We start from the raw sequence: 15052 nt of genomic DNA on the forward strand, positions 1-15052 counted from the left end.
GTCTGTTGGAATTTCACTTTCGTGCGGTTGGCCTTGTTCTTTGAACAGTTCACCTACAAGAAGATAGATTTGTGTGGCACATGCATAAATAGGACTTCAACATGTGATCTGATCACATATATATAATGTACCTGATACTTCGGATCAGACCAGTGTTTAACAAGGCCCCTCCAGTCTTCATCTGATATATTTTCCACTGGAGATGTTTGGGAAAGTTCACTGTTAGCCTTGCCTTCAAAGTGAGTTTTCCTCAAGTTATACCGATACTGTCGCAGAGCAGACTTGAAAACATGGGTGCAAGCTTGTCTGGTTGCATCATCTTGGCTATCCAACTTGAACCTCATCTGTTGAAAATTATGGGAGTCTCATTATCAGCAACCTAGAAAGTATGGGACAGAGCAAGACGATATTACTAGTTTCCATACATAACCATACTTACAGATAAATGGTCGAGGAGGGTGTTGAACTGGGTTTCGTCTTTGTCATTCCTGTACTGAATCCATGTTGGGAGGATACGTACATGACACCTAATGGCAACCGCTGCCTCTGATACTAACTTGGCTGACTCTGTAGCATCACGTGGCCTTTTTAAACCTGCCTCAAAACGGATCTCCATTCTTCCTCCTCTAGATTTAGTTAACCTATCGAGCATTATCCCTGATGTTTGTTTCCTTTTGCGCCTAGGTGCTAGTCCAACAACGAACATAGGAAGTGTTAGTGTACATCAAACTGTGAGACTACATATAAAGAAGCATGCAACTGTAACTTGACTCCAGCAACTACCTTCTTGCTGTTGAATCTCACAAGGTTCATCTGATATTGCCAACTCGTCTTGTGTCAAGAGTGCTTGGGAAGTAGTGTCAGGTGGCAAGGGAGCTTGGGAACGTGCTGCTAGCTTAGTTGACGCACGAGTAAGTCGTGCAGCTGGTAGTACTGTGGTAGGTGTTGCAAGAACTAGGGCTGTCTCTGCTTGTTTGGTGGCAGCTATTTGTTTCTGTTTGGCTTTTTTTGCAACTCGTGTAGCATGGGATGCCGTGTTTGTAGAATTTTCCGCTGGACTTTGAGCTTCTATTGCACCATTAGTACCAGCAGAATCTGCAGGATTCATCCGCTTCTCATTCCCTGCCATTCTGTGTTTCTTCCTCTTTCTCTGTGCCATGTTAAGTCAAGCCGACAAGAAAAACGAATAACAATTTAGTTCTTCAGAACAAATTGATGCGTGATGCAGACGAACTGAACTTTGATGTTAGACAACCACATGATAGGAGGATGTAATATGTATGAAAAACAGGATGGAAGAGATAACCAGAACTATGATGTGTAAACTAAGAAGAAGACATTTCACCAAATTAGAAGCAATGCAATGGAAGGTAGACACCATATGAAAGATGCTACAAATATCGCTCTGCCAAGTTAACAGTGTCTCATCATAAATGGCGTTTAAACAAATGTGAAGCAGTACAAGAAATAAATCATATGCAAGATGCAAACGACATCACACTACCATGTTAGAGGTCTCTCGTCATTAGTGCCATTGCATATTCACAGCTTATGATGTGTAAACTAAGGAGAAGGCATTTCAACAAATTAGAAGCAATGAAAGCTAGACACCATATGAAAGATGCAATGAATATCACTCTACCAAGTTAAAACTGTCTCGTCATAAGTGCCATTTCAACAAATTAGTAGTACAAGCTAGAAAAGAATGTGAGATGTAACCTATATCACACTCCGAAGTCAAACGTGTCTTATGACAAGTGATTGTTGCAGGTTACACAACAGTAGTAATTTGATGTAAGAACATGGTGTGATAGACAGATATTGTATGTTCTAGAAACAGGAACACGTGTCTTATTCAAGTATAATGTGTAAAGTAAGCAGATGGAATTCAACAAAATTAGAAGCAATACAAGCTAGACATCACACATAACATGCAACCACATATAACAGTGCCAAGTTAGAGGGAGCACTGGTGATGCTGCACTAGGGGAGACGTGCTCATCATAAACACAACTTTGTTGAGTGTCTATGCATGTGTTGTCTTGGAAATCATCTTGGGGGTGTGGAGGAGTAGAAACTGTAGAGGCCCTCCGTTCGGAAGGAGCACCTTTATCCGCTGCCTTGCTAACTTCCTTCCGCTTTATTGATTTTGAATTGTCAAGTAAAACCGATAAGAAAAAGCAATAAAATTCTCTCTTCAGAACTCATTCATGCATGATACTGACAATAACTACTTTGATGTAAGGCAAACACATGATACCAGGATGGAATATGTACGAAAAACAGGACGGCATGGCATGTTCACAACTGTTTGTGTAAACTAAGCAGAAACCATTCCAGAAAATAAGAAGCAATGCAAGCTAGACACCACATGAAAGATGCAACCAATATGACTCTGCCAAGTTAAAAGCGTCCCATCATAAATGGAATTTCAACAAATTAGCTAAGCAGACTAGCACATGCAGTTTAACTAGATTGGAAGAATTACAATCTAGACACCATATGCAACATGCAACCACATATCACGCTGCCAAGTTAGAGCAAGCACCTGCGATGCTAGTGTAGGGGAAATGCTGTAATCAACTACAGAGCTACGTTCACTATCTTCATCTAGCATTTCTGTGTCTTGAGAATCATGTCGGGAGGCTGACGCTGCATTCTTTAAATGAGGAGTAGTCCCCTTGCCTGCCTGCCTCGTCATAAGTGATTGATGAGGGATACACAAGAACATTAGTTTGATGTAAGAACATGGTTAATACGTAGATGTACTAGTATGTACCAAAAACAGAAAGGCATGTCATATTCAAAGGTATAGTGTGTAAGCTAAGCAGATGCAATTTAACCAAATTGGAAGCAATACAAGCTAGACATCCGGCTGGAGTGGTGAGCATGATCATCTAGGACCTGAGAGCCTGGTGGGAGGCGGGCTGCTTCGCCACCATCGCAGCTTTTTAGTTGGCTTCCAGGTGATGCCTATCTTTGCTGGGCTTGTCACTGGCTCGACCAGTGCCCTGACTAGCTATTTGTCTTCTGGTGCTCACGGGATGGTGGTTCATGTAAAAAAAATATCTTTCCTTATCTTACCAACTTTGGCCTTTCGAATACAAGCTAGACACCATATGGAACATGCAACCACATATGACACCACGAAGTTAAAGCAAGCACCAGGGATGGTGGTTCATTGCGAGCGAGTGTTGGGGAACGTAGCAGAAATTCAAAATTTTCTACGCATCACCAAGATCAATCTATGGAGTAATCTAGCAACGGGGGAAGGGGAGTGCATCTACATACCCTTGTAGATCGTGATGCGGAAGCGTTGCAAGAACGCGGATGAAGGAGTCGTACTCGTAGCGATTCAGATCGCGGTTGATTCCGATCTAAGCGCCGAACCACGGCGCCTCCGCGTTCAACACACGTGCAGCCCGGTGACGTCTCCCACGCCTTGATCCAGCAAGGAGAGAGGGAGAGGTTGGGGAAGACTCCGTCCAGCAGCAGCACAACGGCATGGTGGTGATGGAGGAGCGTGGCAATCCTGCAGGGCTTCGCCAAGCACCGCGGGAGAGGAGGAGGACATGGAAGAGGGGGAGGGGCTATGCCAGAACTTGGGTGCGGCTGCCCTCCCACCCCCTACATATATATAGGGGCAAGGGAGAGGGGGGTCGGCCCCCTCAGATCCAATCTGAGGAGGGGGCGGCGGCCAGGGGGGTTGCCTTGCCCCCCAAGGCAAGGGGGTGCCTCCCCTTAGGGTTCCCCCAAACCCCCAGGCGCATGGGCCCTGGGAGGGAAGGCTCCCAACCCACTAAGGGGCTGGTCCCTCTCCACATACAGCCCATAGGGCCCTTCGGGGCTGGTGGCCCCTCCCAGTGGACCCCCAGAACCCTCCAGTGGTCCCGGTACATTACCGGTGACGCCCGAAACTCTTCCGGTGACCAAAACGGGACTTCCCATATATAAATCTTTACCTCCGGACCATTCCGGAACTCCTCGTGACGTACGGGATCTCATCCGGGACTCCGAACAACATTCGGTAACCACGTATATCTATTCCCTATAACCCTAGTGTCATCGAACCTTAAGTGTGTAGACCCTACGGGTTCGGGAACCATGCAGACATGACCGAGACGTTCTCCGGCCAATAACCAACAGCGGGATCTGGATACCCATGTTGGCTCCCCATGTTCCACGATGATCTCATCGGATGAACCACGATGTCGAGGATTCAATCAATCCCGTATACAATTCCCTTTGTCTACCGGTATAGTACTTGCCCGAGATTCGATCGTCGGTATCCCGATACCTTGTTCAATCTCGTTACCGGCAAGTCTCTTTACTCGTTCCATAACACATCATCCCGTGATCAACTCCTTGGTCACATTGTGCACATTATGATGATGTCCTACCAAGTGGGCCCAGAGATACCTCTCCGTTTACACGGAGTGACAAATCCCAGTCTCGATTCGTGCCAACCCAACAGACACTTTCGGAGATACCTGTAGTGCACATTTATAGCCACCCAGTTACGTTGTGACGTTTGGTACACCCAAAGCATTCCTACGGTATCCGGGAGTTGCACAATCTCATGGTCTAAGGAAATGATACTTGACATTAGAAAAGCTTTAGCAGACGAACTACACAATCTTGTGCTAGGCTTAGGATTGGGTCTTGTCCATCACATCATTCTCCTAATGATGTGATCCCGTTATCAACGACATCCAATGTCCATGGTCAGGAAACCGTAACCATCTATTGATCAGCGAGCTAGTCAACTAGAGGCTTACTAGGGACACGGTGTTGTCTATGTATCCACACATGTATCTGAGTTTCCTATCAATACAATTTTAGCATGGATAATAAACGATTATCATGAACAAGGAAATATAATAATAACCAATTTATTATTGCCTCTAGGGCATATTTCTAACAGTCTCCCACTTGCACTAGAGTCAATAATCTAGTTCACATCGCCATGTGATTAATATCCAAGAGTTTACCAGAGTCAATAATCTAGTTCACATCACCATGTGATTGTAATGAATCCAACACCCATGGGGTTTGTTCATATCTCGCTTGTGAGAGAGGTTATTAGTCAACGGGTCTGAACCTTTCAGATCCGTGTGTGCTTTACGAATATCTTTGTCATCTTGTAGATGCAGCTACCACGCTTTACTTGGAGCCATACCAAATAACTGCTCTACTATACGAGTCCGGTTTACTACTCAGAGTCATCCGGATTGGTGTCAAAGCTTGCATCGACATAACCCTTTACGACGAACTCCTTTTCCACCTCCGTAATCGAGAAAATTCCTTAGTCCACTAGATACTAAGGATAAATTCGACCGCTGTCATGTGATCCATTCCCGGATCACTATTGTACCCCTTGACTAACTCATGGCAAGGCACACTTCATGTGCGGTACACAGCATAGCATACTGTAGAGCCTACGTCTAAAGCATAGGGGTCGACCTTCGTCCTTTCTCTCTCTTCTGCTGTGGTCAGGTCTTGAGTCTTACTCAATACTCACACCTTGTAACACAGCCAAGAACTCCTTCTTTGCTGATCTATTTTGAACTCTTTCAAAATCATGTCAAGGTGTGCGTTCTTTGAAAGTATCATCAAGCGTCTTGACCTATCTCTATAGATCTTGATGCCCAATATGTAAGCAACTTTATCCAGGTCTTCCTTTGAAAAACACTTTTCAAATAACCCTGTATTCTTTCCAGAAATTCTACATCATCTCTGATCAACAATATGTCAACAACATATACTCATCAGAAATTCTATAGTGCTCCCACTCACTTCTTTGGAAATACAAGTTTCTCATAAACTTTGTATAAACCCAAAATCTTTGATCATCTCATCAAAGCGTACATTCCAACTCCGAGATGCTTACTCCAGTCCTTAGAAGGATTGCTGGAGCATTGCATACTTGTTAGCATCCTTAGAATCGACAAAAACTTTCTGATTGTATCACATACAACCTTTCCTCTAGAAAATCGTCGAGGAAACAGTGTTTTGACATCCTATCTGCAAGATTTCATAAATAATGCAGTAACTGCTAATACAATTCCAACAGACTCTTAGCATCACTACGAGTGAGAAAAATCTCATCGTAGTCAACTCCTTGAACTTGTCGGAAAACATCTTAACGACAAGTCGAGCTTTCTTAATGGTGACACTTACCATTATTGTCTGTCTTCCTTTTAAAATCCATCTGCACCCAACAGCCTTACGACCATCAAGTAGTTCTTCCAAAGTCTATACTTTGCTTTATACATGGATCCTCTCTCGGATTTTATGGCCTCGAGCCATTTGTCGGAATCCGGGCCCACCATCGCTTCCCCATAGCTCGTAGGTTCATTGTTGTCTAGCAACATGACTTCCAAGACAGGATCACGTACCACTCTGAAGTAGTACGCATCCTCGTCGTCCTACGAGGTTTGGTAGTGACTTGATCCGAAGTTTCATGATCACTATCATAAGCTTCCACTTCAATTGGTGTAGGTGCCACAGGAACAACTTCCTGTGCCCTGCTACACACTAGTTGAAGTTATGGTTCAATAACCTCATCAAGTCTCCACCATCCTCCCACTCAATTCTTTCGAGAGAAACTTTTTCTCGAGAAAGGACCTGTTTTCTTTCAGATCTGAAACAGGAGGTATACCCAACTATTTTGGTATTCTATGAAGATGCATTTATCCGCTTTGGGTTCGAGCTTATCAGCCTGAAACTTTTTCACATAAGCATCGCAGCCCCAAACTTTTAAGAAACGACAACTTAGGTTTCTCTAAACGGTGTCGTCTCAACGGAATTGCGTGGTGCCCTATTTAAAGTGAATGCGGTTGTCTCTAATGCCTAACCCATAAACGATAGTGGTAAAGAGACATCATGGTATGCACCATATCCAATAGGGTGCAGTTATGATGTTCGGACACACCATCACATTGTGGTGTTCCAGGAGGTATTAATTGTGAAACACTTTCCACAATGTCTTAATTGTGTGCCAAACTCGTAACTCAGATATCTCTATGATCATATCATAGACATTTTATCCTCTTGTCACGACGATCTTCAACTTCACTCTGAAATTACTTGAACCTTTCAATAATTCAGACTTGTGTTTCATCAAGTAAATATTCTCAACATCTACTCAAATCATCTGTGAAGTAAGAACATATCGATATCCACTGCGTGCCTCAGCACTCATTGGACTGCACACATCAAATGTATTACTTCCAACAAGTTGCTCTCTTGTTCCATCTTACTGAAAACGAGGCCCTTCAGCCATCTTGCCCATGTGGTATGATTTGCATGTCTCAAGTGATTCAAAATCAAGTGAGTCCAAACGATCCATCTGCATGGAGTTTCTTCATGCATATATACCAATAGACATGGTTCGCATGTCTCAATCTTTTCAAAAACGAGTGAGTCCAAAGATCCATCTACATGGAGCTTCTTCATGCGTTCTATACCAATATGACTCAAATGGCAGTGCCACAAGTATGTGGTACTATCATTACTTTTTTATATCTTTTGGCACGAACATGTGTATCACTGCGATCGAGATTCATTTTAGGTGCAAGACCATTGAAGGTATTATTCAAATAAACAGAGTAACCATTATTCTCCTTAAATGAATAACCGTATTGCGATAAACATAATCCAATCATGTTTATGCTCAACGCAAACACCGAATAACAATTATTTAGGTTTAACACCAATCTCGATGGTAAAGGGAGCATGCGATGCTTGATCACATCAACCTTGGAAACACTTCCAACACATATCGTCATCTCACCTTTAGCTAGTCTCCGTTTATTCCGCAGCTTTTATTTCGAGTTACTAACACTTAGCAACCGAACCGATATCTAATACCCTGGTGCTGCTAGGAGTACTAGTAAAGTACACATTCATATAATGTATATCCAATATACTTCTGTCGACCTTGCCTGCCTTCTCATCTACCAAGTATCTAGGGTAGTTCTGCTTCAGTGACCGTTCCCCTCATTACAGAAGCACTTAGTCTCGGGTTTGGGTTCAACCTTGGGATTCTTCACTAGAGCAGCAAATGATTTGCTGTTTCATGAAGTATCCCTTTTGCCCTTGCCCTTCTAGAAACTAGTGGTTTTACTAACCATCAACAATTGATGCTCCTTCTTGATTTCTACTTTTGCGGTGTCAAACATCACGAGTTGCTCAAGGATCATCATGTCTATCCCTGATATGTTATAGTTCATCACGAAGCTCTAATAGCTTGGTGGCAGTGACTATGGAGAACCATCACTATCTCATCTGGAAGATTAACTCCCACTCGATTCAAGCAATTGTGGTACTCAGACAATCTGAGCACATGCTCAACGATTGAGCTTTTCTCCCTTAGTTTGCAAGCTTAAGAAACTTGTCAGGGGTCTCATACCTCTTGACGTGGGCACTAGTCTGAAATCCCAATTTCAGTCTTCGGAACATCTCATATGTTCTGTGACGTTTCAAAACGTCTTTGGTGCCACAATTCTAAACCGTCAGCATTACGCACTGAACTATCACGTAGTCATCAAAACATGTATGTCAGATGTTTCGCAACATCTACAGACGACGCTGAGGTTCAGCACACTGAGCGGTGCATTAAGGACATAAGACCTCTGTGCAACAATGAGGACAATCCTCAGTTTACGGACCCAGTCCGCATAATTGCTACTATCAACTTTCAAATAAATTTTCTCTAGGAACATATCTTAAACAGTAGAACTAAAGCGTAAGCTATGACATAATTTGCAAAGACCTTTTGACTATGTTCATGATAATTAAGTTCATCTGATTAATGAACTCCCACTCAGATAGACATCCCTCTAGTCATCTAAGTGATACATGATCCGAGTCAAACTAGGTCGTGTCCGATCATCACGTGAGACGGACTAGTCATCATCGGTGAACATCTCCATGTTGATCGCATCTACTATACGACTCATGTTCGACCTTTCGATCTCTTGTGTTCCGAGGCCATGTCTGTACATGCTAGGCTCGTCAAGTCAACCTAAGTGTTTCGCATGTGTTCCGAGGCCATGTCTGTACATGCTAGGCTCGTCAACACCCGTTGTATTCGAACGTTAGAATCTATCACACCCGATCATCACGTGGTGCTTCGAAACAAAGAACCTTCGCAACAGTGCACAGTTAGGGGGAACACGTCTCTTGAAATTTTAGTGAGGGATCATCTTATTTATGCTACCGTCATTCTAAGCAAATAAGATGTAAACATGACAAACATCACATGCAAATCATAAGGTGACGTGATATGGCCAATATCATCTTGCGCCTTTGATCTCCATCTTCGAGGCGCGGCATGATCACCTTCGTCACCGGCATGACACCATGATCTCCATCATCGTGTCTTCATGAAGTTGTCTCGCCAACTATTACTTCTACTACTATGGCTAACGGTTAGCAATGAAGTAAAGTAATTACATGGCGTTTTCATTGACACGCAGGTCATACAATAAATTAAGACAACTCCTATGGCTCCTGCCGGTTGTCATACTCATCGACATGCAAGTCGTGATTCCTATTACAAGAACATGATCAATCTCATACATCACATATATCATTCATCACATCCTTTTGGTCATATCACATCACATAGCATACCCTGCAAAAACAAGTTAGACGTCCTCTAATTGTTGTTGCATGTTTTACGTGGCTGCTATGGGATTCTAGCAAGAACGTTTCTTACCTACGCAAAAGCCACAACGTGATATGCCAATTTCTATTTACCCTTCATAAGGACCCTTTTCATCGAATCCGATCCGACTAAAGTGGGAGAGACAGCCACCCGCTAGCCACCTTATGCAACTAGTGCATGTCAGTCGGTGGAACCTGTCTCACGTAAGTGTACGTGTAAGGTCGGTCCGGGCCGCTTCATCCCACGATGCCGCCGAATCAAGATAAGACTAGTAACGGCAAGTAAATTGAAAAAATCGACGCCCACAACTACTTTGTGTTCTACTCGTGCATAGAAACTACGCATCGACCTAGCTCATGATGCCACTGTTGGGGAACGTAGCAGAAATTCAAAATTTTCTACGCATCACCAAGATCAATCTATGGAGTAATCTAGCAACGAGGGGAAGGGGAGTGCATCTACATACCCTTGTAGATCGTGATGCGGAAGCATTGCAAGAACGAGGATGAAGGAGTCGTACTCGTAGAGATTCAGATCGTGGTTGATTCCGATCTAAGCGCCGAACCACGGCGCCTCCGCGTTCAACACACGTGCAGCCCGGTGACGTCTCCCACGCCTTGATCCAGCAAGGAGAGAGGGAGAGGTTGGGGAAGACTCCGTCCAGCAGCAGCACGTCGGCATGGTGGTGATGGAGGAGCGTGGCAATCCTGCAGGGCTTCGCCAAGCACCGCGGGAGAGGAGGAGGACATGGAAGAGGGGGAGGGGCTGCGCCAGAACATGGGTGTGGCTGCCCTCCCACCCCCCACATATATATAGGGGCAAGGGAGAGGGGGGCCAGCCCCCTCAGATCCAATCTGAGGAGGGGGCGGCGGCCAGGGGGGTTGCCTTGCCCCCCAAGGCAAGGGGGGCGCCTCCCCTTAGGGTTCCCCCAAACCCCCAGGCGCATGAGCCCTGGGAGGGAAGGCGCCCAGCCCACTAAGGGGCTGGTCCCTCTCCACATACAGCCCATAGGGCCCTTCGGGGCTGGTGGCCCCTCCCGGTGGACCCCCGGAACCCTCTGGTGGTCCCGGTACATTACCGGTGACGCCCGAAACTCTTCCGGTGACCAAAACGGGACTTCCCATATATAAATCTTTACCTCCGGACCATTCCGGAACTCCTCGTGACATCCGGGATCTCATCCGGGACTCCGAACAACATTCGGTAACCACGTATATCTATTCCCTATAACCCTAGCGTCATCGAACCTTAAGTGTGTAGACCCTACGGGTTCGGGAACCATGCAGACATGACCGAGACGTTCTCCAGCCAATAACCAACAGCGGGATCTGGAGACCCATGTTGGCTCCCACATGTTCCACGATGATCTCATCGGATGAACCACGATGTCGAGGATTCAATCAATCCCGTATACAATTCCCTTTGTCTACCGGTATAGTACTTGCCCGAGATTCGATCGTCGGTATCCCGATACCTTGTTCAATCTCGTTACCGGCAAGTCTCTTTACTCGTTCCCTAACACATCATCCCGTGATCAACTCCTTGGTCACATTGTGCACATTATGATGATGTCCTACCGAGTGGGCCCAGAGATACCTCTCCGTTTACACGGAGTGACAAATCCCAGTCTCGATTCGTGCCAACCCAACAGACACTTTCGGAGATACCTGTAGTGCACCTTTATAGCCACCCAGTTACGTTGTGACGTTTGGTACACCCAAAGCATTCCTACGATATCCGGGAGTTGCACAATCTCATGGTCTAAGGAAATGATACTTGACATTAGAAAAGCTTTAGCAGACGAACTACACGATCTTGTGCTAGGCTTAGGATTGGTTCTTGTCCATCACATCATTCTCCTAATGATGTGATCCCGTTATCAACGACATCCAATGTCCATGGTCAGGAAACCGTAACCATCTATTGATCAACGAGCTAGTCAACTAGAGGCTTACTAGGGACACGGTGTTGTCTATGTATCCACACATGTATCTGAGTTTCCTATCAATACAATTTTAGCATGGATAATAAACGATTATCATGAACAAGGAAATATAATAATAACCAATTTATTATTGCCTCTAGGGCATATTTCTAACAGCGAGGTCATCAACTCCAGAGCTACGTTTACCGTCTCCATCTGCTGACACTGCACCCTTTATAGCGCTGTAACGTGTCTTGCCTAACCGCACACGAAGCTGGAGCGACTTCTCTCTTTTCTTTTTGGCTTCTCTCATGGCAGCAGAGTCTGAAATACCCTTGCATAAAAACACAATAGTGAGAGTAAGGGTGAAGTGTGTGCAGAATTACTGCACTATAAAAGTAGCAGATAGCAAGTGGCTGAAAAATAAATGACAGGAGACATATGATAGCTCTACAACATTGCATGGCAAACAAAATTAGATTCTACTCTGTATGATTTTATAATATATGAGCACAGGAAATGCAGGTACTCCTCCAGCACACCACCACATGTGGTCATATCTAAGATAACAGTCGACTGAAAATAAATAGGCCAGTCGAGTTTTTTTAATGAACCGTTCGATCTATAAGGAACGGGCAGATGGCCTTCGTCTACCTCCCGCCAGTCACTGTTGACGATCTTTCTCGAACCGCCAGCGACCACCGGCCTAGACCCCTGCCTCCGCCGCCCCGCCCTCCCATCGACCTCACACCGCCGCCGTGCTTGGCAGCGCCCCCAGGCCATCCCTTTAATCCCGACCGACCTCCAGATTGGGCGCCAGTAGCTCTAGGCCGCACACGCCCCTAAGATAAACACCAAGGCGCTGCTTCCCCGGCGTAATAGGCGTACTAGCACCTGTTACGCCGGGGAATGCTTCCGTTAATTGGGAATCAACTGGCCAGAAATTGAAATTCAGGGGGGCGACGGACCTCTAGCTAAGGTGAAATAGTATATGAGGAGAAACCTTGTGCATCGCGAGTTACTAGGAACATCTAGTATCAAGAAGAAGCGGTCAACTAGTGTCTTCTGTGGGATGAATACCATGCAAGCAGAGACGTAAGATTTGCACGAATAAGGGAAGAGGAGTACCTTTTTCGGTTGCCGGTGTGGTCACCTCCACATGTCGCGCCGATCTTCTTCTTTTTACCGGGGAAACCGATGTTCTGGAGGGTGCAGGCTTGGACGAACCCATGGCCAAATTGTTGAATGTGTTGCCGTGGACGTATGTTGGCGGAGGGGAAGCAGATCCGAGGCGGCGAAGGACGGCGTAGCAGGAACAGCTCTGGTGCGGTGGAGGGTGGCGAAGTTGGAGCCGCAGCGGTGAGGCGCAGGACGGCGTGGTTGAACTGGCTCGAGTACGGATGGCTTGGCCTCGGCTTCAACTACTAGCCGTGGAGGGCGTTGCGGTTGAGGTTGCGGTGGACGACGACGTCGGGGTATCGGCTCCGACGTGATGGAGGAGGGCGGCGGTTGATGGGTGGGATGGGGTGGCGGACGGAGGACGCCGGGTTTCGCGGCTGGTGGAGAGGTAGTTTTGGCGCCCACGGAGTACGAATGGGGAATTGGACGGGTGGGGGGAACCATGTTTCGGTCTGGGACGCGCTTGTTTTTGGCTTTTTGAACAGAAGATGGGACGCGCTTGTTTGAAATTTGGGGAAAGTACAAACTTTGCCCCCCTCTTAAATTTCGGACCTACTGCGGGTCGGGGGTAGGATGGTAATCCCAGGTGTCCCAAATAGTGGGCGGGAGCGATTTCGGCCGCGCGCATGTGTGCTTAGGCGGCCATTGTGTATGAATGTTTTTCGGATGCGGTTGCGTGGCGTCTAGATGAAGCTACAAACCTACCCCGGTTTAGACCTTTGGACGTCGGGCCGGTAGGTTTCACGGGTCGGAGTTATTAGAAAAGTAATTTCCTTGTACTACCAAACATTGGTCTCACGCGGTTTCGGGCGAGTAGAGGCTCTTTTGGCGCTTCGTTCGAAATTTTGAAACACAAGCATTCACGTCTAGAGTACTCTTGAACTATGAGGATTGACCTAAATAGACAACATTATATTTGACCTTGTATGTTTGAAAACCTCATTAAATTATCCGCTTCTTTTTGAAATTTTGACACTTGAAAATCATATAACTACGATTATTTTGGAATGGAGGAGCTAAATTTGAATCTATTTTGTACACGACTACATATGCTATTATGTACAAAATCAGAGCAAAGATTGGTGCCCCCATAATTTAGGTATGGTTTCCAAATGCCATGATATCAAATTCGAATAATTGAATGGACTTCATGTTGAATTCGATTTTTTTAAACCACCTTAAGTTGAATTCAAATGTATGCTAGTTCATAGGTAGCTATTTATAATGCCCATTGTGTAACTTTCGTATGTATAATGTGCTTTACACACACAACATGAACTATACTCACGTTTATATTCGATTGCTAAAGCGATGCATTGTCTGGAGTTCAAAATACTAACTATGTGGATCAATTGTGTCGAATAATAACATAGACATGCTCAAATTCGATAGAATCTAGATGTCTGATGGATCAATGACTGCTCCTTACGCGAATTGCAAATATCATGATCCCATCCTAATATTTGGATACAATTTATATCTTTAATCAATGTGTAGAGCAGTCTTTTACGTGTAGTTTCACTCTCCATCGGTGGTCTCTCACACATGCTCACACACTCTCTCCCGAGGTGTCTTTGTCGCACACATGCTCTAGATATAACCCTCCCTCCCTCTCGTAACCATTTACAACTGTTTTCACTAACCTTTATCACAAGCACTCTTCCTCTCGCAAACATACACACGCACAATCCTCATCGACCCTTTCTATATACATGGACCTACCTACGTGTCTCATGTACGCACATTATCTTTACGCCCGTCTCTCATGCATTGTCTCACACCTCTCTTCCTAATCGACGAGTATGATTCTAGCAGAGCATTCTGTAGGATGCCCCTTAAAGTTAGGTTGGATGAATAGTAATATCAGAGATAAAGGGGTTACCTTAGTTCGAGAACCTAGGGCTACAAATCCTAGCCGGCTTTGTCAGTGGACATAGAGTCCTTCACAATTCTGCTATCTTTGTCTTGTACGACTAGTCATCCATGGGTCTTCCTAAATGCGTCACGGGCCGACCAATGTGGTGCAGGTCGGAACCGAACGAAGGGCCTCACCTCGACCCACCGGACCTCACGCGGTGACACACCCTCTTCCCCCACGTCTCATTATCTTCTCACGCCCACACATACCAACACAAATACCAAACACACAGAAAATTTCTCCTGGTGCCTCTATTCCCTCCCCCTTGCATATACACACTCAAGGGAATGGAATCTCTTGTCATGACGTCATATTCGTCTCTCTCTCTAGACCACTCTCATTTCTCGTGCTATCTCTC

Source organism: Triticum aestivum, chromosome 1D (assembly GCF_018294505.1).
Source record: "Triticum aestivum cultivar Chinese Spring chromosome 1D, IWGSC CS RefSeq v2.1, whole genome shotgun sequence".
NCBI classification, from domain to species: domain Eukaryota; kingdom Viridiplantae; phylum Streptophyta; class Magnoliopsida; order Poales; family Poaceae; genus Triticum; species Triticum aestivum.